This window comes from Protopterus annectens, chromosome 3.part0, assembly GCF_019279795.1.
Source record: "Protopterus annectens isolate FY-2018-M chromosome 3.part0, PAN1.0, whole genome shotgun sequence".
Lineage (NCBI taxonomy): Eukaryota > Metazoa > Chordata > Ceratodontiformes > Protopteridae > Protopterus > Protopterus annectens.
The window spans coordinates 1,834,404,319-1,834,431,286 of NC_056731.1; the positions used below are offsets into that span (position 1 = coordinate 1,834,404,319).

The window sequence follows — 26,968 nt, forward strand, 5'->3', positions numbered from 1 at the left end:
CTGAACTGGGATTTTATTCCAGAGTGAAGGGAGCCTCGGGGTTATGAATCTGTCCCCTCCAGCATGTCCTATTTATTTCAGTGCTGAGGTTAAAGTCTCTCGAGCGCGTAGCTCGATGGGATTTGGATTTTCTGAGGTGCAGCATGTCCATTAATTCCGGGTTGGACATGGCTTTATACGTCAGGCACAGATCGCCTCTGAACAGGCGGTATGCCAGAGTAGAGCTGGAGTTTCTTTAACCAGGCAGCATATGGCATCTGTTTGAGCCCTTTGATCCTCTTAGTGAGGTACTTTTGGGGTCTTTCCAGTTGCTGCAGGTCTCGGGTAAGGTACATCCCAAAAGGGGCATTGTACTCAATTATGGGCCTGATGAGGGATGAGTAAAGAGGCACGATGACCTCCACTGATCTAGATGTGAATCCCTTCATGATTAGGTGGGCTATATGTTTTTCTAACCACTTTGGCCATGTGGTTGTCAAATGAGAGATTGCTATCAACTTGGGTCCCCAGGTCCCTAATTACCTCTTCTGTACTTAATGGATTACCACCCATGTGGTAATTTGTGGGCACTTTGTTTTTGCCAAAGGGGATGACTATACACTTTTTGGCGTTTAGCTTGAGGCCATGGCTCTGGCACCAGTTGTCTGTTTCTAGGAGGCCCTTTTGGAGGATGCTTGTGTTGGCTGGAGTCTCGATTATGGCACCCAGTTTGCAGTCATCTGCAAACTTGGTCAGCCACAGCCTTCCGTGTTGGCCTGCACCTCCAAGAAATATTTACCGAACAAGAGAGATCCCAGGACTGAGCCTTGTGGGACACCACTTGTAACTGGTTTGGAGTCTGACATGGCTCCAGCAATTCTAACCATGTGGGTTCTGTCCTTGAGCCAGTTTGCAATCCATCTAGTGACATAGGGGTTTATATTTAAGCTGGTGAGCTTATCTATAATGCCCGAGTGGGGTATTGTATGGAAGGCTTTTGCGAGGTCCAGGTAGGCTGTGTGGACCACCTTCCCCCTAGTCAATGGCCTTGGTGACTGTTTCAAAGAAATCAACCAGGTTTAAGAGGCAGGATCTGCCCTTAAAGCCGAACTGGGTAGGATCCAGTGTCTGTAGGTCCCCAATCTCTTTAATTTATGAGGTCCATGATGATCCTTTCCATAGCTTTGCAGACCAAGCTAGTCAGGCTTCTGGGGCGATAGTTTCCAGGATCCGTTGAGGCACCACCTTTATAGAGAGGGAACACTGTTGCTGTAGGCCACTCTTTGGGCACATATCCTGTAGTAAGGCTGAGATTGAACAGTAGTTTTATGTTTGGGTTTAGCTCTTCCTGGAGTTCATGTAGGACGCAGCCCGGGACACCATCTGGCCCCATTGATGCTGTGTTTTTTGCTTTGGAGAGGGCGGCTCTTACCTGAGCATCTGAGATGTCAGGGGGGCAGCACTCTGCTGGGATGGATATTTGCCCTTTTGGTGGGGAAGTTTGCGCTGAACCCATCAGCTAGGATGTTGGCAATGTCTGTGGGTTCAGTGTATTTTTTGTCATTTTGGACTAATTCTGAGCATATCTGGGAATTACCACCCAGGTTTCTAACATAACTAAAGAAAGCCTTGTGATTATCCTTAGTGTCCTGTGCAATTTTTCTCTCGAAGCTGGCCTTAGACAATTTTATGAGTGCCCGTAGTTTTTTGCTAATACTGATCAGTGATGCCTTCCCTTTTTGGGATTTTGCTCTATCATTTAGTAGCTTCCTCCTTCTATTGTATAGTTTGTTTATGGCTGGGGTCCACCAGACAGGATGTCTGCCGTTGGAGGATTGGGTCTTGGTTTTATTTGGGATTGCATGATCCATGCATTCCTGAAGGTGTTCACAGAATGCATTTATAAAGGATTCTGCGGTCTGGGCCGTATTTTCCACAGGCCCGGGGGCTTTGAAGGATTCCACCTCGGTTTTGAGGAGTGTGAAATTTGCTTTAGAGAAGTTTTTCACTGTGGTTTTCTGGGCAGGGGGTGGAGTCGGGATGTGAATATCCAGTGAGATTAGTTTATGGTCTGATCTTACCAGTGAGGGATACACTTCTGGTCTGGAGCATAGAGTGCCCATGTTGGTGATGATCAGGTCCAGTATGTTTTCCCCTCGTGGGAGTGGTAACAAGTTGTTCCATAGCATTTGAGTTTATAAATTCTAGGAACCTTTGGGCTAGGGTGTTGGAGTTTGAGTAATGCTCCCAGTCTATGTTTGGGTAGTTGAAGTCACCCAATATAATGGTGTTTGGAGAGACCTTCATATTTTCCAGTGTTCTCAGGAAGGCAGAGTGGGGTTCCTGGGTTTGGGAGGGTGGTCTGTAGCAGGCTATAAACTGGAAGGCAGTTTTACCCATTGTTAGTTGCACATGGATAGTCTCTGATGCTTCGTGCTTTGCCACCAACCTGGAGGTGTGGGTATCTGATGAATATCGATACTCCCCCTCCTTTTGTGGTTCGGTCCAAGTTTTGGGGGCGAAAAGCATGGTATGAGGTATAACCTGTAGTGCTGGGGTGCTCTCAGAAGCCCTGAACTAGGTTTCTGTTACTGCACAGTTATCTATGTTCTCCATGCCAAGGAGAGTTTCGAGTGCGTGCATCTTGAGGTTTAGACTTCTGGCGTTGAGTAGCATTCCTCTTAGTTTCTTATCCCTTGCGATACCTATGGAGGTGGGCTTGTCTTTTGAGCCTTGCCTAAAAAAGGCACTATGGGGGTAGCAAGAGCCTTTGCCAATATCCGAAAGCCCAGGGGTGACAGGTGCAAGCCGTCCCTAGCGAAGCATAGTGATATCCACACACACACACACACACACACACCCCTACACACACACACACACACACACCTACACACACACACACACACACACCTACACACACACACACACACACACACACACCTACACACACACCTAAAAAACAAACAAACCTTGCACGATAGACCCCAATTTGAGTTTTAAAAAGGTGTACTGTACCCATTTCATTAAATACATTGTAATAAGAGTTAATTAGTAAAAAATTGATCTTTCAGTGACTAAATGGGCTTATGAGCTCATTTCCGTTTAAGGAACCAGATACTCAGCTTTTGCTTGCAATGGGGAATGCTTTTGTGCCGTCCTGGTTGACTGAGATGGTCTCGAATGGGAGTCTTGACAGCAGATTTAAACGTGGAAGGCAATAACTATGTAATTTTCGCTGATACCATCAACAGTTCAATAGTCGCAGCAAGCAAGGATTCTGAATGAAACGCAGAATATACAACCACTTACACAACCAACTGCTAGGAACAGGGAGGAATCGCCAATAAGAGCATCAAACGAGCTCAATCCAGCTCGAGTACATCTCAAACAGGTACGGGCATTTCTAATATGCATATTAGCAATGTGGCTATATCAAACCTGGTCTGTTTGAATTTAAAAAACTGGCTTGAAGAGCCTGTTCAATTAAATGAGAGCCAGGACAATTCTGGCAGACCAGTAATTCAACATAATGTGTGTGCATATAACAGTGGAGAATTTAAAGTTTGACGTGAAATCATTTAAGGCCAAAAAACTACAACTTGAGGTGACCTATTTTAAAGGATGCTTAATAAGACGACACGTACCAAAGGGAATGGAGTTACTGGAAGTGTTTATTAAACCTTATTCAGTCATAGATTGTTTAGGCATTCTAAAACATAAAGGACAATGACTGATTATAAATATGAACATTTGTTTTACAGCATTAAATGCCAGATAGAGAATGAAAATCATTAAGAATAAGAAACTGGCCAGAGATAAATGACTATACCAAGGGCTCTGCTTATCCTAAGCCACCACCTGCACAAGGATGGCTTAACCCCACTAACCATTTGCCTAATACTGATCAAGCTGTGTGATTATGTTCCCAAAGAGCAGGATATGGAAGCTCCAGAGTATAGTTCTTCTGCTGAAGCAGCTTCTATATCAAACAACCTGAATGCAAGTGGCAATAATTCTAGATGGATAATTATTCTAATGTGGAGGACACTGGTTTAGCGGACTTACTGGCAAAAGGACAAACATTTGTCCCTGATACAAGGGCTAACTTGGCCAGAACAAGAATTGATTTAAAGTGGTTTGTTCATAGAATTAAACTTAGAATTTTTGTTTAAAGATCATCCTAGAACTCAATGAATGTAAGGTGTAGAGTACATTCAACCCACCATTACCACCTGGGTTGGAAGTATTCGAAAAAATGTGAACTAATCTAGACAGTCTTGAGGCTAACAGATGTAGATTAGACAAAACTATTTTATAAGGGAGAAAAGGGAAAATTTAAACAGATTGAACTTTCAGAATGTAAGAGTGGTGAAACTGGATAAAGGTGGAGGCCTAGTATTGTTTCACAAACATGATTATATAACGCGTATGGAAAAATGACTCCATTCAGAACACTACAACATGGCTTCTCTTAATGAACAGAGCCCATAAAAAAAAAAAAAAAAAAAAACCTACTTGTAAAATCATGGATTCCTATAGAATTATGTAATTATAGGTCATGCTTGGCCCCCCCTTACTCCAGTGATTTTCGGGATACTGAAAATTTATAAGGATCTCTTGGATCCACCACTCCGACCAATAGTAAATCCCTTAGCCAAATTTGTAGACATGAAATTAAAGAAATGATAGAATATATCTGTAGGGATTCATGGTCACTTAAAATGATTAACGACCTGGAATATAGTGATATCATATTTGGAATATAGTGACATCATATTATTGGCCATTGATATTAAAGATCTATATACAGTAATCCCTACAGATGTTGGCACAGAATGGGTGACCAATTAATTCAAAAGGCGCCACCGAAAGGGAAATTAATCCGTTACAGAACGGTTGGATTTAATCCTAATTACTTTATGTTTTAGTTATTACTTAGAAATCAGGGGTGGCCATGTGCCCCCCTTGCGGTGCAAGTTTCGCTAATTTAGTGACGGCAGAATGGGAGCTCAGGTCACATTTTCAATAATAAATCCATATAGGAATAATATTAAATGGGATTTTTGGATGATGCATTTATCATGTTCAATGGTTGTTTAGATGACATTCCGAAGTTTACTTAAATGAACAACTTTAAAATTTACTTTACAGTTTGGGCCATAGTAATAAAACCTATTTAGATGTGTAATTATATAGGCATGAAAATGGACCATTTAAGGCTTGTACCATTTTATGGGGTGGCGAAAGCCACATCACTATGGCTAGGCTTACAAATGCCCCAGGCAGATAGCCTAGTACTAAACTATGAAACATAGGAAGCCAACATACTCTGTTTCTGCATTTCACCAGTTGTCACCCTTTCCAACAAAAAAGATCCGTTGTAAAGGGCCAACTAGTGAGAGCAGCACGGATGGTATCTGAAGAAAATGAAGCTCGAATGTCAGTATTATATGACATGTTTTTTGAAACGTGGTTATCCTATGTATCTACTTGAACTAACCTTTGAAGTCCAACATAAAAGGACTGTGGGAGAATATAGACCTATTCTAACACTGGACTGGAAAAAGAATGGGGTAGCAATACAATCCCATTAGAGAAGTTTTATCCAGACGGACTTAAAACTTTCAGTCAGGATGCTTCCAGTGTTAGACAAATAAAAAAAAAAAAAAAATCGGGATTTAAGGTCAGACAAAGATTTATCCGTTACTGAACCATTAAGAGGCCCTAACCTTAAAAATGTACTAGTGCTTAGACTAGTAACTAGAATTACAGGTATGTAACAAATTATACATACTGTAAACATATGGAGGTGGGCAAGACCTTTATCATCAGGGGAAGAAAGTTTACTATTAAAAAACAGATTTAACTGCTTATCTAAAGGGGTGGTATACCTAGCAACTTTAGACTCTGTCCTTGTTTTATGTAGGAAAACAGATTGTAAATTCAAGGACAGGGTATACGAACACCTGTATAGTTATCAGGAGTGTAAAAAATGGTGAAAGCTTTAGCGAAGCATATTCAGGAACACCCCCAACAGTTTTACTTTTAGAATTATAAAGTAAAATACAACATGGGGGGGGGGGCATAGAGTTTACTATTGGAATTTTCTGAACTCCTGTGGCAGATTAGATTAAATGCCTCTAATTCACCAGGCTTTAATTATAGGCGCTCACTAGCTTGTATATTAAAGTTAAGAAGTTTTGTGAAATTATACATCTATATTTACATATACCAACACCAAGGATTACAAAAATTTGATTTAGTTAGTTCCACTTTCTTTAATGAGTGTTTAAGGAGATGATTTATTACAGTTTTAATTCTTATTATAAAAGGTATTTAAGGGACAGTACACCTTTTAAAATTTGAAAAGTGTTTTAACATCATGAGATTAAAAATTATGTATATAGGAAGTTTTACTTACTAGAGTAAGACGAAAGTGCTTACTATACACTGCTCACTTTGAATAAATTGTTCTGTAGATGAACTAGGAACCAGTAGTTTATTTTATTGTTTAAAAAAAAAAAAAAAAAAAAAAAAGTTCCAAACTTAACAGAATGTAAAAATGCACAATTAGGGCAAGCAAAATGCCTCCAAGTAAAGCACCAACAAAAAGGTGAAAAAGCTGTACTTAATGCCCACTTGTAAAATCCAAAGCAGCATTCAAAACACTCCCAACAGTATTAAGAAAATGTTTTCACTAAAATTCTGGTTGAATTGAGTTTTTTTTTTTTTGTTTGAATGCGGCTTTGGATTTTATAAGTGGACATTAAACAGTTTTCTTTCCATTTTTCGGTGGTGCTTTACTGGAGGTATTTTTGCTCGTCCAAACCAGAAGACTGAACAAGATTCCTCAAAGGGGTATGCACAACAATGACAGCAAGCTCAAGAGTTTCCACCCATGGTCAGCAAACCATATTACATCTGCCTTCTGTCCACCAGGAAGTACTGCTCTGACTGCAGGACCTGTTACAGGGTTAAGAGATGGAGGTGCCCCCCCCCCCCACATTCAGCAAATGACATGTAATTTTACAGCTAGCAGCCACAGAGCTGTACACTATGCATTAACTACAGAATCATTGCATCCTGGAGACCCTAACTACTTTGCAGTAAGCCATCACACAATTTGGCTTTTCAGCCTATTAAAGACACTGTCTCATTAACAAAAATCTTGTGTGGGAGCTTGTATGAATACATATCTTCCTAGTTAAAAATCACCACACGCACAGCTTTTTAGCAGAGAGTACTGTACATTCAAAGTATTAACAAGGTACAACACTATTATTATACAATGCCTCCTCTAAAACGTGCACGCCGATTGGCCAGCCCAACCAGCGTGCCCGTTGTAAATCCCTCAATATACTAACGGAAAAAGGTCCGGTCGCCCGGACTTTTTCCGTTAGTATAAAACACTGTCTCTCGCTATGTTAAAAGAGTTAACATAGCGACACATGTTTAAAAAAAGCAACGCAGATCTCCTGTTGCTTTTTTTAAAGCTGTCTCGCTATGTTAAACTCCTTTAACATAGCGACATTAATGTAAAAGCAACGGAGATCTTGTGATCTCCGTTGCTTTTTTTTTTTTTAACCTGTCTCGCTATGTTAAATGAGTTTAACATAGAGAGACAGCTTTAAAATAAGCAACGGAGATCTCCGTTGCTTATTTTAAAGCCGTCTCGCTATGTTAAACCCCATTTAACATAGAGAGACAGTAAAAAGCAACGGAGATCTTGCGTTCTCCGTTGCTTTTGCCCACAGCTCTGATGTACTGCATAGGCATGCGCAGTACATCAGAACTGCCGCGGAACACCAGACAGCTGCGGAAGGGCAGCAAAGAGGCATTATACAATGCCATTATTTAAGAAAAGTAATTATTTCTTTTCTTAAATAATGTCATTATAATAATAACCCACTTCTGGGTGTGGGTAATTCTGGATTTACCCACGGTTGTCTTTGTTTGGTCCCGGGCTTCCCGGGACCAAACCATGCCAACCGTGGGTAAATCCAGCATTACCCACACCCAGGCGTGGGTTATTGCTATATTCAGCCCAAACCAACTTCTGAAACTGACAATCACCAAGAAAATCAATTATGTAAGCACCTATTTTCAGCAGAGGTCCAGGGAGAAAACATTTAAGAACTTTACAGTCTTCAAAAACTGACCCCCCCCCACCACCATTTTAATACAAAATTAAAAATCCAAAAACATTAAGTCAGATGGGTACATAGTTGTGTAGAATGTTATTTAGTGCAAAAAGTGGCAAGAAACTGTTAGGTGATGGGGTAAGTCCTACAGAAAACATTTTAAATTATTTGTTAGTGGTTTTAAAAAGACTCATACTAGTCTCTTCCTTGGCTCATACTACAGGTCAGAATATTTTACCTGAACACACTCATTACAGCATAACCAAAAAGGATTTTCAATTCAGTTGTAGTCTAGACCATACAATTTGTGTCTTCACTAGTTCAAGTGTTAAACTCGCATTACTCAACAATCTTAAGGTTTATTCAAAAGACTGGGTTTTCTGCAGAACTAATGCAAACTCAAATATACATATGCAAGACACATTCTATTCGAGTACAAAGTGTATAAATGCCAGGAGCATACAATTTTTGGAAATGCAAAACATACTGCACACAGTACTACAGAAACAGAAGCAGCAGGTTAAGTAAATCTCTAAACATATCGAACAATCTGTAGAAAAAGTTAGAAATTGTGTTTGGTTTAACTAATCAAAATAACATTAGTAATAATACAAGAAAACTTGCAAAATGAACAAATTTAAAACCATGACAAGACCAAAACGAAGTTAGAGTGCTTCCTGTAAATATTGGTTCAACTTGGCATCACAAAAGATTTTACCTTGAAATGCAAAATGGAATTACACACACAAACGTTCACACTTCTGTAGCAATAGATCATTCACTCCCCAATATTAAATATGTTATTGCATCATTCATTCACTAACCCTCAGACCATTTCATATTTAAGATATGGCTTTACTTACTACAGCAATGAAAAAGCAGTTCAGACCACTTTCAGTGGAGGATCACAGAAAATCTAAATAACTTGCACACCACAGGACCAAGAAGCAATGCTCAAAAACTGCACAAGACGGAAAGGGTTCAATATAGCAATAACCCACGCCTGGGTGTGGGTAATGCGGGATTTACCCACGGTTGGCGTGGTTTGGTCCAGAGGGCGAAGCCCGAGGGACCAAAGACAACCGTGGCTAAATCTCGCATTACCCATACTCAGGCGTGGGTTATTGCTACTATACTATGACATTATTTAAGAAAATAATTACTTTTCGTAAATAATGGCATTGTATAATGCCTCTTTGCTGCCCTTCCGCAGCTGTCTGGTATCCGCGGCAGTTCTGATGTACTGCGCATGCCTACGCAGTACATCAGAGCTGTGGCCAAAAGCAACAGAGAAAGCAAGATCTCCGTTGCTTTTTACTGTTTCGCTATGTTAAATGGGTTTAACATAGGAAGACAGCTTTAAAATAAGCAACGGAGATGTCTGTTGCTTATTTTAAAAGCTGTCTCGCTATGTTAAACCCATTTAACACAGCGAGACAGGTTTAAAAAAAGCAACGGAGAAAGCAAGATCTCAGTTGCTGTTTACACACTGTCGCTATGTTAAAGGAGTTTAACATAGCGAGACAGCTTTAAAAAAAGCAACGGAGATCTCGGTTGCTTTTTTTAAACCTGTGTCGCTATGTTAAACTCTTTTAACATAACGAGACAGTGTTTTACGAGAGACTTATACTAATGGAAAAAGGCCGGGCGACCGGACCTTTTTCCATTAGTATAAGTCTATTTACAACGTGCACGCTGGCCAATCAGCGTGCACGTTTTGGAATATTAATGGGGGGGGGGGGGTCATGGTATAATATAGCAATAACCCACGCTTGGGTGTGGGCAATGCTGGATTTACAGTTCTGATGTACTGTGCACTGTTCAGGCCAATTAAGAGGCCAGGTCACTGCCAGATAAAGTATTCATGCATTTGTGTACCTATTCATACCTCATTCTTCACTCAGTTCAAATCAAATCCTCCCAACTAAAATATGCCACAACCCTGTTTCGCTCGCTTAATATGGCAACCCTGTATTAAAACTATTAATCGCGCTAAACTGGCTAAAATTTCTCCAAATATTAAATCACTGCCATACAAGTTTGTGTTTTTCGACTTTCCCCGGTTAGGGGTCGCCACAGCGGAACTCCGGTCCGCTAATGACTGGTAGTGGATTTTTACGTACCGGGTTGCCAGCCCCGACGCACAACCATCAACGAAGGCACGCCCCATTCATGTACGCCTCCACACAGAAGACGATCTAGCTGAGAATCGAACGGACGTCTTGCTGTGAGGCGACAACGCTACCGCACCACCACCGCAGTAATTAAACTTTCGGCTTTTCCCGCTTAGGGGTCGCCACAGCAGAACTCCGGTCCGCTAATGATTGGCAGCAAATTTTTTTTTACATGCTGGCTTCCCGGGCCTAACGCACAACCTCCAACGAAGGAACGCCCATTCATGCATGTTGACACACAGAAGACGCTCCGAGAATCAAACGCGCAATGTCTGTAAGGCGACAACGCTACTGCAGCACCACCACTGCAGTATATAAATCACTGTCATACAAGTATCTATTCTTAAACCAATGTTTTCACTGTCAAATTTGACAGAATTACTTGAACTATAGACGTTTTTTGCTTTCTGTAGATGGCAATGGTAAAATTTAGTGATTCTGCAATACTTCAAAGCTTTTCTCCCTGGGAATCCGCTGAAAATGGATGCCTAACCAGTCTGACTTTCCCCAATAATCAAATATCAATAAAAACATTTGTAAAATACTACAGCTACTCCAAAAGTTTGTCACTTCCACACACTAATGTACACCTGAGAAGTAAATGAAAGCCACAACCAAACATATATGCTAAATCTTGTGCAATATCATGTTCACATTACATGCACATGTATAGACACATACAGCGGTCAAAAGACTTAAACACTTATAGGTCCAGCTGTAATCCTCAAGTATAATTTGAGAACTTCAAAACAGCACTTTAGTACCATCATGCTTAAATGCATTTATTTTGTCTGAAACTGCAAAGTAGCATGTCACAGCTCCAGTAAGAATCTCACTATAATACCAAGGACTGCTTTCTAGAATTAGGTTGACAGTAGTTTATAATTAGATAAACAGTTTTTTTTTTAATCCAGTATAATTACATATGGAAAAAATGGGGCACTATAGACCAAGAAACATCCATCCATTTTTTTTCACTACAGTGCCCACAGTGAAGGGAATTATTGTGCTTACAACAGACCTCCCACAGACAGTTGGAGAGGCTTTCTGCTGGCATGTATGGTCTCTACACCCATGCATAATACCCATAATTCTCACCATGTCAGCTATTTGAAATCAGATCTCAATGAAGTGCATAATGCTTAAAAACATTTACATTTGTGGGAATGTTAAGAACTGGTGAAAATTACCATAGACAGCTTAGAACTTCAAAACATTAACAAGTTAAAACCAAAAGGGAAGGCATGTGTTCTCAAAGCTGTTAACTGCCGAGTTTAAAACATCTACAGTGGGTCTGGATGCCATTTTTCAGTCAATTTTATGACCTCAAGACATGCTAGGACTCCAAACCAGACAAGTCATAAGTTTATTACACTGCATGGCCAAATATACAGACTTACAGATCACCAAACATGCAGAACTCTAGCAAAAGGTGACAAGGCACGTCAATCCAATCAGCTGGAAGATACCCGATGCTGTGAAGACAATAAGGGTTGAGTGGCGTTCTAAAGACATGCATGAATGGGTGTGCCTTCGCTGAAGGTTGGGCGTCGGGCTGGCAATTCTGCACCATAAATAAAATCTAACTCCAATCATTAGCGGACCAGAGTTCCGCTGTGGCGACCCCTAACCGAGAAAAGCCAAAAAAAGAACAATTACTTCTGTACAAAGGCAAATGCACTGGCTAATGCACAGTTACATGGGACCAGCAGTGTGTACACTAAAGGAAATCTGTGTGCAAGGCGAGGTGAACCACTAAAGAAAATACAAGCCACCATGCCCTACATTTAATATCTCAGAGTAGGGAGGATTTTTCTGTTTTATTGTTGCCTCATTTAGCTTTACTCAGTCTCTTAGGTGATGAAAATGCATTGGCAATTACAGCAAGCAATTCTACGAGTGGTTTTTAAAATGCTCATGAGGAAGCAATTTATGTACGAATGTCGAGAAAATATTTTGCTGTAAAAGTTTTGGACCCGTGTGATTTGGGTGCTGTTAACTAGACGTTTCTCTTGCAAGTATCGTATTTTACACAGACATTGTGTACTTGGAAATTCACTTGCCCTTTTAGAAGTCCTTAACGCACAGTAACAAGTGTAGGTTTTGGGATTGGGGAAGTCAGCCCAGCATTCCTTAGTCCTGTGTATTTACTTATTAGAAAAATTATTATAATTATTTATTTATTTTAGAAAAATCTTGAGTGGATTGGAAATAGGAAATACACCTCGGCGATCACTTCTGTGGCTCTGCTCGACAGGGGCACAGGAAAATAACTCTCGTGGGTGGCGTACGCCAGGGAACCTTGCTGGCTAGGTTTACTTAGGCTCTTGGGCAGACTGCCTAGTACCTACTTATGAACCTAACTGCGACATGAAAAGAGAGGCAGCATTGGGACAGTGAAAGAGCAGCCACACATTAATGACAGGTAACAGCCCAAGACAGTCCAGTAGTGTGTCACAACTAGGAAGTTGGTATTAATGACCCACAGTCTTCATTCCTTTCTGACTTTTGTGGGCAGTGTGACAGGGCAGTTCAGTCATCTTGTTTTTATGCAATTTTACAGTCAGTTGTGAAAAGATAATATCCCCCAGAAAATGCAACATGCATGTTTAGTGCGTCTGAAAGCACTTTTAACCCAACCTTCCATCCCGCTCGTTTCAAAGCCAGACTGACTCCAACTCAAATGAACTGTAGGACAAACTGTAGCACTTGAAAGGCCTGCCTAACTAAACATTGATATTTTGTGAACTGATTATATGTGGGCTTATCAAATTATGTCAGACACAGCAAGCACCCTGCAAAAGGTGCACATGCATACCCACCCTCACACACACACTTCCCCTTCCTTTGCGCCATCCATTTCCCCCCTTCTAAGGAGTCTCCCCAGAATAAAACATATGCCCCCCACACCCCTCAAACAGAAAACCTCCCAAAAATTTGCTACTAATCTTGAATAAAACAAACACTCCACACTTTTTTAATCTCAGAGGACCCTATAAAATATTGATGGTCTCTGCCTTTAACAAAAAGAGTGGTGCAACCACTGTAGTTTTCCATAATACACCTTGGGGGACCAACAGTACCTCCCATAATTATAGCCAGTGTCTCATGAAATTACAAATGGACATGCCCAAACTCACCCCTTATGCAGAGAAAAAATGAAGACATTAATCTCAGCTAGCCTTAGTGACTGGATAAACTGGCGCTGTAGTTCTTGAAATCTGAACAAGAATTAGGCATTTACCCTACCAGCAGCCTTTGTGGGTAGTTTCAAGGACTGGAATATATGCGAGTTATGTCACCACTGGGGGACTGGGACAAGCCAACAGGCTCTATCATCTCACACGGAATGACTAGGCCAACAGATTATGGGAAGCTGTCAGCCAACAAACAGTGGGCTGAAACACAGAAAAAGCATCAGTGTTGCCATTAGCCTTTACTGTCCTGCCCTGCAGAACTTAAAAGTTCTATGCCAAACTATGCAGTGATGGAACAGTCAGTTGTACAGTTAACACACAACAAAAAAAGTACAAAGACAAGACAGAGCCCCAGACAGCCCCTTGTAGTTTTTCCATTGTCGAAGCAACTGGGAATCAGTCATCTATGCACAAACAATATTCCGATTCCCTGTAGCCTGAGACTCTGTGCAGTCAACACCATGCATTTTTTGAAATGCCCTTAAAGATGGTTTGACCACACAAACTGGAAATGACTGGCCTCAAGTCCGAAGTGGTGCTACCTTTGAGTAATTTTGCAATTTTTACAAGCAAACAAGTGCTCAGGGCGTTCTAACAGCATATCCAATCTCTACCACTTAAATACTAAAGAAAAATCTGGATTAAAGAACCTGGAGTAAAATGCTACAGCCTTGCTGTTTTAGGGGGACCTACATGACACTAAATTTGAACTGGACTTAAAATCCCCTCCCTTTGCCACTGCCTTTTGGTAGTGTTAGGCATCTTAGAGACAAGATTGCAGACTTGGAGAACAGTAATATAACCCAATAGCCTCTGGAAAATTCTGTCCTCGCACATCTCCTGTAGAATGGCTTCCCACATCAACTAGAGGAAACAACATCTCTAACTTGCTTCTAAAAGTGGGCAAGTCTGGATGAAGTTCACCACAGGACAGTATCCCTGACGTGTTTAGGGCACCCTCCTCCGACACGTTTGCTATTTGAGAAAGTGTTGTGGCCTTGGTGACCACTTACAGAACTACTATCTTGGGGCTGCTGTCCACATCTAAAACATCTGTCACTGGATCCTCTATCCTAGAGTAGATATGCAGGGGAAAATGGAACTCCTGGGAGGGTCTTTCCCCTCTTCCTTTTGCAGCTCTGCTTTCGTGTTAAGATTTCCAATAAAAACAGCAGCCTTCATATCCAGTGAAATTAACCAGAAAGTCAGTTTTGTCAGTGCCTGTTGTCTTGTCAAGCACAGACTGCCAGAGGTACACAAGTGAGATGCTAACCATTTCTCGAGATTTGACTACTTGGGCTGGTCTACCAGTCATAGCCAAACTGCAGAGAGGATGACACGTGAATCACAGAGAACACTTCGGTGAAAATACATGGAAAGCATTTAGCACAGGTTAGATCTGTCGCAAACAAATCCAAATACAGAATCATAGTGGGAAAGGTGAAAAGGCTGGACCTGGAAATGGAACTGCCAACTCCAAGGGAAACTGAGTCACCCATACCCCCCCCCCCCCCAAGATATTTGACACCAAAAAGCCTAGTGTTAATGGATCCACCAAAGGTTGCAGAAGTTGACCGCCTTTAGTCAGGTCTGCTAATGACATTGTATGGTTCACCATCATCAACCCAAACAACAGACCCAGTGGGGGAGAGAGCAAGGAGCAACATAAAGTGCTCAACTCATCTCTACAACAGGAAGGAGACATGGGTCCACATTTGTTAAAAAAGGAAAGGCTAGGCAAACCACCAAGATTTGTATGCAATAGCATCTGGACCTAAAGGATGAAAAATACCAAAGCCCTTTCAATTCACATTCTGAATTGACTTCTATCTTTGCAAAAGAATGATCACAACAGGCAAGTACATTGCAAGGCCTGGACTAAAAGTAACTGGGGAATGGAGCACCCCCCCCCTTTCAATGTTAGGCAGGCTGAAGTACAACATTCCAGCTGTAAGCTTTTCCATTAGAAGGAATAAGACATGCCAATGAAGCCCCCCCAGAAAGTGAGCTCTACCAATACTCTTGGGATCTTACTCCAATATTTACAGCTTTTAAATAAATTTTATCCATAGCATTAATTTGTTAGAGAACAGAGCAATGACTTCCTCAGCAAGCAACCAAGAACAGCAAAACCAATGATAATAAAATCAAATCTCAAACCAACCAGTAGGATTGTATACAGGTTATTAAAAAGCACAGAGGTGGGCAGCAAAGAGGAACCCCAAATGAAACCGCAGTGAAGTAGGAAGGATCACAGGGTCCTTCCACATCAAGGATATTAAGTGGGCCCTTTGCTATTCACCACATGGGTGAGGACTGTGGAATCACAATGTAAGGCATTAAAAATTCCTCATTCTATTACAAACCAAATGTTAGCCAAAGAGATGCAAGTACCCCTCAATCTAGAAACATGAACAGTGTCTTTCTTCCAAGTCGTCCCCCAAAGAGACAAACCTGATGTAATACCAAACTCTTCACAGAACAAACCTCACTTCTTAAAAAAAGTCACTTCTGGAATGAACCATGAGTAGAAGCTCCCCCTTGTATCTTACCTCCACGACATCCACTCAGTGGATGTACAAATATCAATACCCCCCCCCCCCCAAACAGTGCACAATGTCAATCCAATAAATTACTTCCATGCCTCTTAAAATGTAACCACAGTTCACAAGACTGCTGACCTTGCTCCAACTTCATTCAGTAAGGATCAAAGCCTCTTCATATGCATCTCTGCATTCTTATCCCAGCATATGAAAATCCATCCTCTTCTAGAAAAAAGGACTTCAACTCATCATCCTACTGGCAACAAACCTTTCCACACGGTAAAGATAACTACAAAATCCCACCTTGCTCACAAATGTCTCCAAAAATCTGACCATAATATAATGGTCTAGACTCGGGGTTGCTGCAGCAAATTGATAGTCATACAAGTACTAACAAGAATAGCTACCCATAGACAAAACAGAATAGTCATTACTGACTAAAGATACCCAACATGACAAATGAACTTTCCCTTAAGAAAGCTTTCTAACCCTCATTTAGGCCAGATATTAAGTGAGTCACAAGCTACCAGAAAAAAGGCACACTGATTCCTAGCCCCTCCTCCATCTAAACATCTCTGGAGGTCAGTTTCAACACCCATGGTCCTTTTAAGCAAATTCCACTCCTGAGGAGTTTGACTTTCTGCTCCTCCACTTGCTCACTGGTGTAACTGTCAGTCACTTACAATGCACCCAGGAATCAGCTCAATTGCAGAACTAAAATTCTCTGGCAACCAACCTTAACAATTTTACATGCAATACTTGTTCTTTAAAAGTTAAATACCTAGAATGCAAATGCATCTCACTACAAACACTAGGATTTTAAATCCTTCGCAAGACTCGGTGTACTGCTGCATGTAACTATTCAATGAAGATGTCTGTTATGCAACTCAATTTCATATTACTTTCAATAATTCACTTTTTGTTGTGTCCTTCGGCTTTTCCCGGTTAGGGGTCGCCACAGCAGAACTCTGTTCGCTAATTATTGGTAGTTGATTTTTTTACATGCCGAGTTACCAGCCCTGACACACAACCTTCAACGAAGGTACGCCCATTCACGCATGTCTCTACACAGAAGATGCTCTAGCTGAGAATCGAACCGGACAGCGTCTTACTGTGAGGCGACAATGCTACCGCAGCACCACTTAAAATGTTCAATTCCTCTATCTCCAGTGCATTCAAACATACCAATTTGTCAGTTTAATTTGCTTTCTTTGATTTTGATTTCTGCCCCTCCCCCCAATCACCCTCACAAGGCAGTACCCTCCAATACATATTTGGACACGTGGCTAGTTTAGGGAGAAATAATGAAAGAAAACCAATAAAGTACAATCTTCAGCAAAAATTTACTACCATGAAAACCATCTCTAACAAATGTTTATTAATGCCAGATTACATTTAGTTAAGTTAAACTAAGTTTAACTGGAATAAAGTACAGCCACTACTGGAATTCTTAGACAATGACTTTGGGAGGAAACAACGTGTGTATTAGTAAACCGATGTCCCAACCCCTGTGGGCAGATGAGCATTACACAAATGAAAAAATTCCATTCAATTTTATTACATGGGAAAAAGGATTACCCTGACTCTTTCTGCCAAGATATGAGAAAGCCGCACTTATTTTGGCTTACAGTTAGAACTTAGGTGCCTCAGTACAGATGCATTCGCACTGTGGGATTGCCATAGTAACCAACTTGCTGTTTTGAAAAGGTTTAGTCAAACCATTTGCACGAACTGTGCAACCCAGTAGTGCAGTGCACTGCAATACCCCCCCCCCCCAACAACTACTGTGTGACCATGGAGCTGAGAAGGCAGGGGACATCCAACACCCATAGTGCACTTAAACTGCACAGTGAAAATATGCTTTGTGTAAGTTTGTTTTGCTAGGAACCTTACAAGGCCAACTAAAATAGTCAGTAATAAGCATGCATTACTTCATTGCGTATTCTGTTATACGGACAAACACGGCATAATAGCTGTAAAAAGTAGTCAAGTGCGACACCCAGTTAGGGAAACTGGGAAATAGAACAGCTACCCCACTTCCAATATTATTCCATTAGTTTTTGCCTGATCTTTCTTATCTTCTGCAGGAGAAGACTTGGGTACTTTATCTCAACCAGATGTTCAACCTACCAGAATTGATTACGTTTTCGCGAAACTATGAAAGTTAATAGTTTACACAACCCTTTTCAGATTAAGTAGTATTTTGTGACACTGTTTATGGAACAGTAAGAGGAATAATGGCCAGATTCCTCTTCGTGGGTACCGTCCTTTCCTGACCCAAAGTTAATGAAAAATGCAATCAAGATACCTACTGCTTCCCAGACCTGTGAAGCCAGGACTGATTTCTTACACTTTTGTAAATGTGTACTATTCTGCTTGGATCCTAAACTTCGTAGACCAAAAGTATGTAGAAAAGTGAATACATAAAAGTAATATTACTGCTAAAAAGGACTACTACATTACAACTGTAAGTAAGACTATATTCAGTGAAAGTACAAGGACAAATGCTGTAAATGAATCACTGTATCCAAATACAAATGAGAAGTACTGAATCTCACTTTGACTAAAAAAAAGGAAGAACACGTCCACGACACATCCCTTATTATGAAGGCTCCAACAGATTGCAAAAGCCGACAAACCAGTTACAAAGTCCACTGAAAGGCTTTAATAGCATTCGCATTGGAATGGTAAAATAATGTCAGCTGTAAAACACAGGATCAACCCAATACTCAGTTAAGCGAGTACATATCATTAGAAGTTGCCATATATTAACAACTTCAAGGAAAACGGCATTGCATAATGAGGCAGCAGCGACGTTTATTTTCTGGTAAATTAAAGTTACATCGGAAAAGTAGGTCCCCTAAAATACCACGTGACAGTTATTCCTCTCCTGGACTCCTACAGAATGTGACATACTACCAATTAGCAGTTTGCACACCCCTTTTAAGGTCAACTAATATTTCAGGCCAAACGTGACGAATTTTGGCAGGTTGGAAATCTGGTTGCGATAATACGCAAGTACCGGTAGAGGTTCCAAACCGTTAGCAAAACTTTATCAAAGCTCTTTTGCTTAGAAGAATGATTAGGATACAATGTATGTACTGACGGAGCTTGCTTGTTTACACTACAGAAAATAGTACAGGAATCCGAGATACATAGTTTCATTCTAAGGGGTGTGGACCAAGCACAGTTTAGCTCGCAGCTACAACACAGCACTGATTACTACAGCTAGTCACAAAGACCTTCTTTTGATCCCATTTAATTCTGCTACAGAGTGAGGTGACTTGTGTCCCCTAAAAAAAAAGTGGAAGGAAATCAGAATGGTGACTACAGACTCTGGCTTCACTAAAATCAGCTTGAAACAAATGGACAAGAACCTTGGAATAATTTCAGAAGAATCAACACAATGGAGGTGCATTAGCAAGCTAGAGCAACATGAACAATTAATGATTAACAGATATCAGGGTAAAGTGAACAGAATTTCTTGTTTGCTGGGAGTACATTTATTTCACATTTGTTAACCAAGGTTAGCCCAACTCAGTTTGCAAACAAACCCATTTTCAGTGGGGACCCGAGGGGGAAAGCCCCAGCAAACATAAGTAAAGAAAGTGACAAAATACAAATATTACAAAATTATAAAAACAGCAAAGATTAACTATTTGCATTACTTTGATAGTAAGCACCCCATTTCCAGTGGAGACCCAAGGGGAAAGTGCCCCAGCAAACATAAGAAAAAATACACACAGGACAAAAGCTTTTAAAAACAATGCAAATACAAAATAAGGAGAAAAAAAATTATGAACATTAAGGGCTGCACTGATAGCAGTGGTCTAAAGTTTACTACACACGAGTGTTAAGAACAAAAGATAACTGTTGCTCAAAAGGACAATGTATAAACATTGATAGGAAGTGGGGGGTAAATAGCATGGAGAATGTGAGGGGGGGGGGAAGAGGGGGTTATACAAGACAGAGAACATCTACGGTCAGTTGCTACAAGAGTCCAGTCTTTGGATAGAAATGAAGGAACATAAAGTGATGCCAGGACTACGCTAATAAGACAGCTTTCTTGGAAACAAATCTCACAAGGCTGTTAAATTTACTAACAAGAATTGAAGATGCAACAACTAAAAGAAAAAAAAAAAATCAAGGTTCTATACAGAAAAGCAGTGCTGCACTACATTTTTAAAATTATACTTTTAGGGAAAAGTTAGCACTCCGTGACTAATTCTGTTCACGAGAATCCAATACCACATCAACTCGTCAATACCAACAGGAGGCTCTTACATCCTAGAATAAAACTTGGTGGTTTAGTTGGGTATTTACACCCCACTATGCAATTTACCAATTTTTGGAACTAGCAGTTGAGGACATTATTGCTAGGAAGATTATGGAAAAACAGTGAATGACCCCATGATGCAACATATGTTGCCCAAGATTCATAAAAATTAAAAGCTGCTATTCTAGCTAGAATTCATAGCACTATATAATTTAAAAAAAAAAAACGCACAAAACGGAAATTGGATGTGTGTACACCTTGGATGTAAAATCATTATACACCAATATAAGTTTCAATATATTTCTCGTGCGTCTTACAGAAAATGTTTCGGCTAAAGTTATTTTAGGCAGAATATCAGGAACACACTGACAGATGTACTGCAATACGCCTTCCATATTTTTGAGCTCCCCAAGGTGGAAGTTATTTATGTGGAAATATTTTTTTCTATCCTTGACACCTAGAATGAACACCTCTAAATGCTTCCTATTTCTGGCATAGAGACAGTAGTGAGCCTAACTGGGAACATACCGAGCTGTCCCTTCTAACTTGATTTCTGGAACAGTTTCTGAGAGCAGGTAGCTATAGGTGGTACTTTATCCTCAGAGATACCAAAGAATTTAGTTAGATCTGTTTTTTCACCAGACTTCTCTCCTGTTAAAATATTACTTATGTGCTGGCTGCATAGAAATCCATTACTAGCCATTGGAAAACAGATGAACAGCCCCAAGTTTCAGAATGCTGGCAACTGCTTCAGACCATATCCCATTTGGAATTAGCTGGGGCACAGAGAAGGCATAAAATGAATGTCTTTCATCATGTCTAGATCCCTAAACTGATACAGGCATTTGTTTACAGTTGCCTAGTCCTATATACTTTTTTTCTGTTCCAAATTCAGGGAGCTCCTCAGTCTGTGTACATACTAGCCCACTGTGAATGGGAATACATAGAATGTGTTCATTTTCTGTATAAATTTAGGTGCTATAAACAGAATTGGTTACTGCCTCTACTTAGTTTGCAGACTTATAAATTTTATGAGTGCAAATAAAAGCCTTTTAATCTCTGCAGTTAGATTGTAAAGACCAATGTTTTCTATGTTTAAGTGTTCATAGAGCACTATGCATTTCATATTGCTTATGCCATTACTTTGTTAGCAATTCCAGTTACCATGCCCTTAAGCTTAATGCCAAAAATGCTTGGTCATCCCCTTTGGGAAAAACTCAGTTCCCAGTAATTACCACATAGATGAAAGCCCACTAACACTGAAGGCATTTATAAGAGATCTGGGGGCACAGGTTGACAGCAACCTCACCTTCAACCACCACATTGCCACTGTGGTCAGAAAGTCCTTCCATGTGTCACATCAAGGGTTTTGCATCCAGGAAGAAAGTAATTTCTCTCTACTCTGTTCTATGTGGCACACCTCATTACCAATGGTTTTGCATCCAGGAAAAAAGTCGTCATAATTTTTCTCTACTCTTCCCTCAGACCAATCATAAGAGTATAATGCCCCATTTGGCATGTACCTCAGACACCTGCAACAGCTGGAGAGGCCACAAAAGTACCTCACAAAGAGGATCCTAGGCTTTAAACATGTGCAACAAGGACACAGACAAAAAACGCCAGCTATTCTCTGTCTCATACTGTCTTAGAGGCGATATCTGCTCGACTTACAAAGCCATGTCTGATTCAGCTCAGTTAGAAATGCTACATCTAAAGAAATCCCAATCTCTCTGCACCACATGCTCCAGAGACCTCAATCTCATTACTACAATCAACAGAACATGCTGGAGGCACAGGTTCATAACACAGAGACTACCCATGCTCTGGAATAGACTTCCCATACATGTCAAGCAGAGAACCTCACTAGCCCTCTTTAAGCAAACTCTTGATGAGTGGATGGAACATAGAAAGTTCATCCCAGGGATCACTCCAGTGGCTCTACTTGACAGGCACTGGGAACCAACGACAGGCAGCACAATGCCAGGGCACTTCTATGGGACAGGCTTGTAAAGGCCCCAAGGCCATTAGCATAGTACACGTCTATGAACACAGTTACAGGGTACTGCTATGGGAGCCTTTTTTGCTCCAATATAATGCTGACTTGTTAATGGGATATGTTGAACGATTTTTGATATGCTAGTCATAAAATTTATATGGACTATTGATATTTGATTTCGCTATTTGGATAACAGCTGGTTTGTTTGGACATCTGATATGGAATTTTTGTTAAATATCTCAATGATAAGATGGATCTTTGGCTTGCTGAAATTTATACCTCCAAAATTTCATTTTTGGATGTACTGGTTGAGAAAAAGAAGAAATGCCATAAAAATTCCTTACCACAGGCATCTAGCAGTCGTCCTAGACATAATTAACAAGATTCCTTTACTGCAGCATCATACACTGTAAAGAATTTGTCCTGAAGTGGAAAATTGTTTAAATATTTAACATCAAGATTTATTAATATAAATGATCCTAAAATATTAACAGAATTATGATGACAAATCATGGGATGAATTATTAAAATACCAAGGGAATGAAAACCAAAGCTGGTTATCACTTTGGGAGTAATATTAGTTCTTTGCCATACAGATTAGGTAAGATTATACAAAATTATTTTAAATCACAAAAAAGGGCTGAATGCAGCATATGACGTACAAACTACTTTGCATGGCAATGTTTTAAAGAAATCTTTCCCTTGGGATGCATGTATTTTCAAAAGAATTTACATCAGTGAACACCAACAGTTTATGAAGTTAAAACTGCTATAACTTGTAATTCATGATGGACTATGTATCTAGTTACATGTTCTTGTTCTACTTTCTATGTTGGAAAGACGTCTAGATTTTTTTTTAAAACAAATATAGATTAACATTTTCATGACAATAGATCCATACACAAGCATTCGAATGCCCCCCTTTTTAGCATATTAGCAAAAATAAAAGTTTAGTGGTACCATACTGAGGAAGGCTGATGCCGAATTGGTATATGGTTTTTAAACTGAAAAAATAAATTGTTGGATTGGGTGGAGTGCGGGACTTTTTTTTGAGCTGCTATACAGAAACTGCCATAGACGTTCCATCATGCCCACTGTAGAATGCAGCTCTTGGCATTGCAAACTTGTGAAAGCATATTCAAGGGTAAACACGGAATTAAGTGAGCAAAGTCGATGTTCAGAGAACTTAAAGGACAACCGCACCAACAGACTCAAAAAACATGTTTATTTCATTATGGTTTGGTGTTTCCTACATTTTAAACACCACTCTGGGACTATTTAAAGCTTTTTACATATTTTTATACGCAATTTCTGACTGACCACATGGGGTCTGACATCTTGAAATAATTCTGACTGTTTAGTCTGCCGCCAAGTATCCCAGAATGGATGCTCCATAAAACTGCATCAGATCGGCCACATTTCCACCTAAAGCTCCTGTCATTCCACTAGTTTTACAAGCATTCACTGCTGTGTTACAGTCACCTACTTTTGGTTAAAAGTTTATCCTTTTTCAATGACTACTTCAAAACACAAGCAGTGCAAATGCTACAGAACAGAATTGAAAAGTGCATTTTATTGCTCTTTCTTCTTAGAAATGCCAACTTGATTTATTTTGTGAAGGATGAAATCTAGTCCAAGGTATCGCCCCTCCCCCTTCACAATGCTTCCCTAAGTGTCAAAAGAGCCAAGGGTAATTTGACCCACTATCTGCATTGACAGCTCACAGCAGGTGACCATACTATTGTACTGTTTTGTTGTCCGCCTTTCCTTCCTTACAGTGGGAGATTTTTTTTGCTTCACTCCACTGTCAAATTTAGAACAAGTTCCATAGCACTGGGAATAATCACCGTTTTAACGCCCACTTATTTTTCCTTCCCGAACACAAAATTTCAGACTTGCACAACAGCACCCACATGCTTTTTAAGTGGTAATTTAAGAAAATTATTTTTATTGCCTGCTTCTTGTAATCTGATGTAGTGTCGATTAACTGTGACAGACACCCGCTTCTTATGTAAAAACATGCAGTTAATGTCTACGCATGGTAATTGCAAATTTATGCTCTTAGTTGTTGCAGCTGTTACTGTGCTTCTGCCTGTACTTTGTCACATATCAGTAGTGAGATTATAGTTTGACATTTTTGCTAGGTTAAGAGTGGGCTGGGCAAGGCAGCTCTGACATCACAAGGTGGGAGGTCCACTTGCAAATCAGGCAGGGGTTACATCACTTTGGAGGAGTTAACGTCCCGGTAGCTAGAGCATGTGACATCATTTCAGAGCCAGCTAGAGGTTTTTCAACTTGGTTTTCAAAGTGAAAGTAAAACAGTACAGAAAGGTGGGAAGCCTAACAGGGAAACCAGTTGAGTGGATTAGTGTTTAAAGCTGCCTGGGTGATTTTTCGAGGCTATATCAATGAACATGGACCAAGTGACGGCATATTGAACAATCTGCTTTAATATCCCGTTGTTGTCCTTTAAGGTTGGCCAAGGTAAACAGAGGGTGCAATGGAACACTACCCCCAAATGATTTACTTAGTTCTGATGAACTGAAAACTAGCTTAAAGATCCATTTAACTTACAACAAAGAGATACATGTGAAATACACGACCCCCCAAAACCCTCAATAGACACAAAGTAATAAATACATCAAATTGTAAACAAAAAAGTTGCACCTAAGTGATATAAAGATGTTCAGACTTTAATCACTTTTTTCTCTACTTAATATCCATTTAGAAAAGATTAATACAAATCATGCACGTTTTGTGAATCACTGGGCACATTACAGAAGACGTACTAGCTCGATTTTCATCATTCTAAATTTTAAAGCTGAGAAGAATTGTGCATGCGATACACCAAGTACATCACAAACAACATCTGTAAATGCAGCTGATGGGGGTGCCACTCCTACCAGCTATAATACTCAAATAATACCGAGATATGCTGCTATTCTGCAGAGGAGGCACTCCCCTTCACACACAAAGCCAACGCAACTTGGTTTTCCTCAAGTACTACATGTTAAATGAATTAACCACTCTGTTGCAATGGTCCTCCTGCTACAATACACTGCGTATAAGAATGAAACACCAATTTGAAGCAAAACACAACTTCTAAAGTCAACTCAACATGAGGAGTGGGCGAATTTACTGTACAATTGAGCATGATTACACACTAGACTGACACGAAATAGATTTGGTTCAGTCGACAGTCTGAGTGCCATCACTCCTGCCAACTCGCACCAAGACGGATGAAATTCGCACACAATGACAGTGTAGCTACCGTAATGACATTTAAGCAACTGACAGTACCATCACCAAAGATAAAAAGCGATCATAACTACAACAAAAAACAAACAATCAAAACCCAAACATTAAAGTAGGCTATACAAAACAGTAGAAGATCAAAATCACGGAATTCAGGTCACCACAAACAAACAGCCATACAACAATCTACACAACTCAAGCCATTCACTTCAACAGCACTACAATGCTTAACCGTATACAGTCCCCAAGACGCTACTGCGGCCTCCAAATCAGAGACCAGCACTGAAAAAAACTAGAGTCCAACAGCAACAACTTGATCACGTCCAACCACCCCCTCACATTCCGTGGATCCTATTTCGGCTGCCTGCACACCGACCAGGGCAAGAAGTTGCTTCCGGCTCCAATACATGATGAAAGCACAGCACTGCTGTACCGCCACAGAGATAAAAAAAAACATTTCGATTATACAAACATCGAAAAAAATAAGAATTAAATAGCTGCTCGGCCTTCCGCACAAAATGTTCGCAGTAGCCAAGATAGTACCAGACTGCTGATTAAGAAACAAGAATGTTTAACCAACATAAGAAACAAAAATAAAGGGCACAGAAATGGGCCTCGCCAGTGCCTGCTTTCTCTGCTAAATTGCCGTCAACAATTCAATTTCTGCAAAGTCACGGGCTACAACAAGAAAACCGGTATAGGACGCAAGTCCAGCACCTGCCTTGCCACAGGTGAGACCACAATTTATACGTGCGGGCCAGATAAATATTTTGCCAGGCCATTATTCAATTCACCACCTAAAGAATCACCTTACTTCAATGAAACTTAAATCAGTAATAGGCCCTGCAATGTACCGCGTGGATCACTCTCATCCATAATCACAAATAAATTCCAGAGGAAGAACACTTCCTTAATGATTAAGAATAACACACTTAAATCCCTATCGATTTGCAAGCCCAAATGTCCGAAACCCGTATACTAGAAACAGCTGGTTTCATTCAACCACTTCACCAAAATTTTCCCAATTCTCTTACCTTGCAATACACCTTCTCCACCTGGACGAGCTACGCTGTCCGTTGCTTTATACAGCCAACAGTTCCGTACTGAAGGCGTTGGTTTCGCTACACAAAATGGCGTATAATATCGGACACGTCATCTGTGCTGTCGACGATACGCTACGTACTGATGAGGAAGTGAATATTTGACGGGTAACCCTTATTCATTGCACCACCTGGTTAGGGGGCAGATAGGAAAAAACTATGGAGCCGGAAATTTCGCCACCTGTAGTAAACTAAGAACTAAGCAGCTGATGTATGTGCTGTTGCAAATAATATAACTTCACTTAAGACAACGTGGAAGTAAGAGGAATAGGTAACCGTCCTGCGTTTTATGACGAGAGGGACGAAC

The 26,968-nt window shown here is 40.4% G+C and overlaps 1 protein-coding gene across 2 annotated transcripts in view; it reads right to left on the bottom strand.

Annotated features, from left to right (window-relative positions):
• ARF1 (ADP ribosylation factor 1) overlaps window positions 1-26,716 on the bottom strand; it is a 294,325-nt gene extending 267,609 nt beyond the window's left edge. Inside the window, exon 1 of one of the 2 annotated variants that reach the window (XM_044065884.1) lies at window positions 26,596-26,716. The gene's annotated coding sequence lies outside the window, so the exon portion shown is untranslated. The remainder of the gene's footprint in view (window positions 1-26,595) is intronic. The other variant, XM_044065886.1, reaches the window with a different exon arrangement.
• Between the last annotated feature and the right edge of the window lie 252 nt (window positions 26,717-26,968).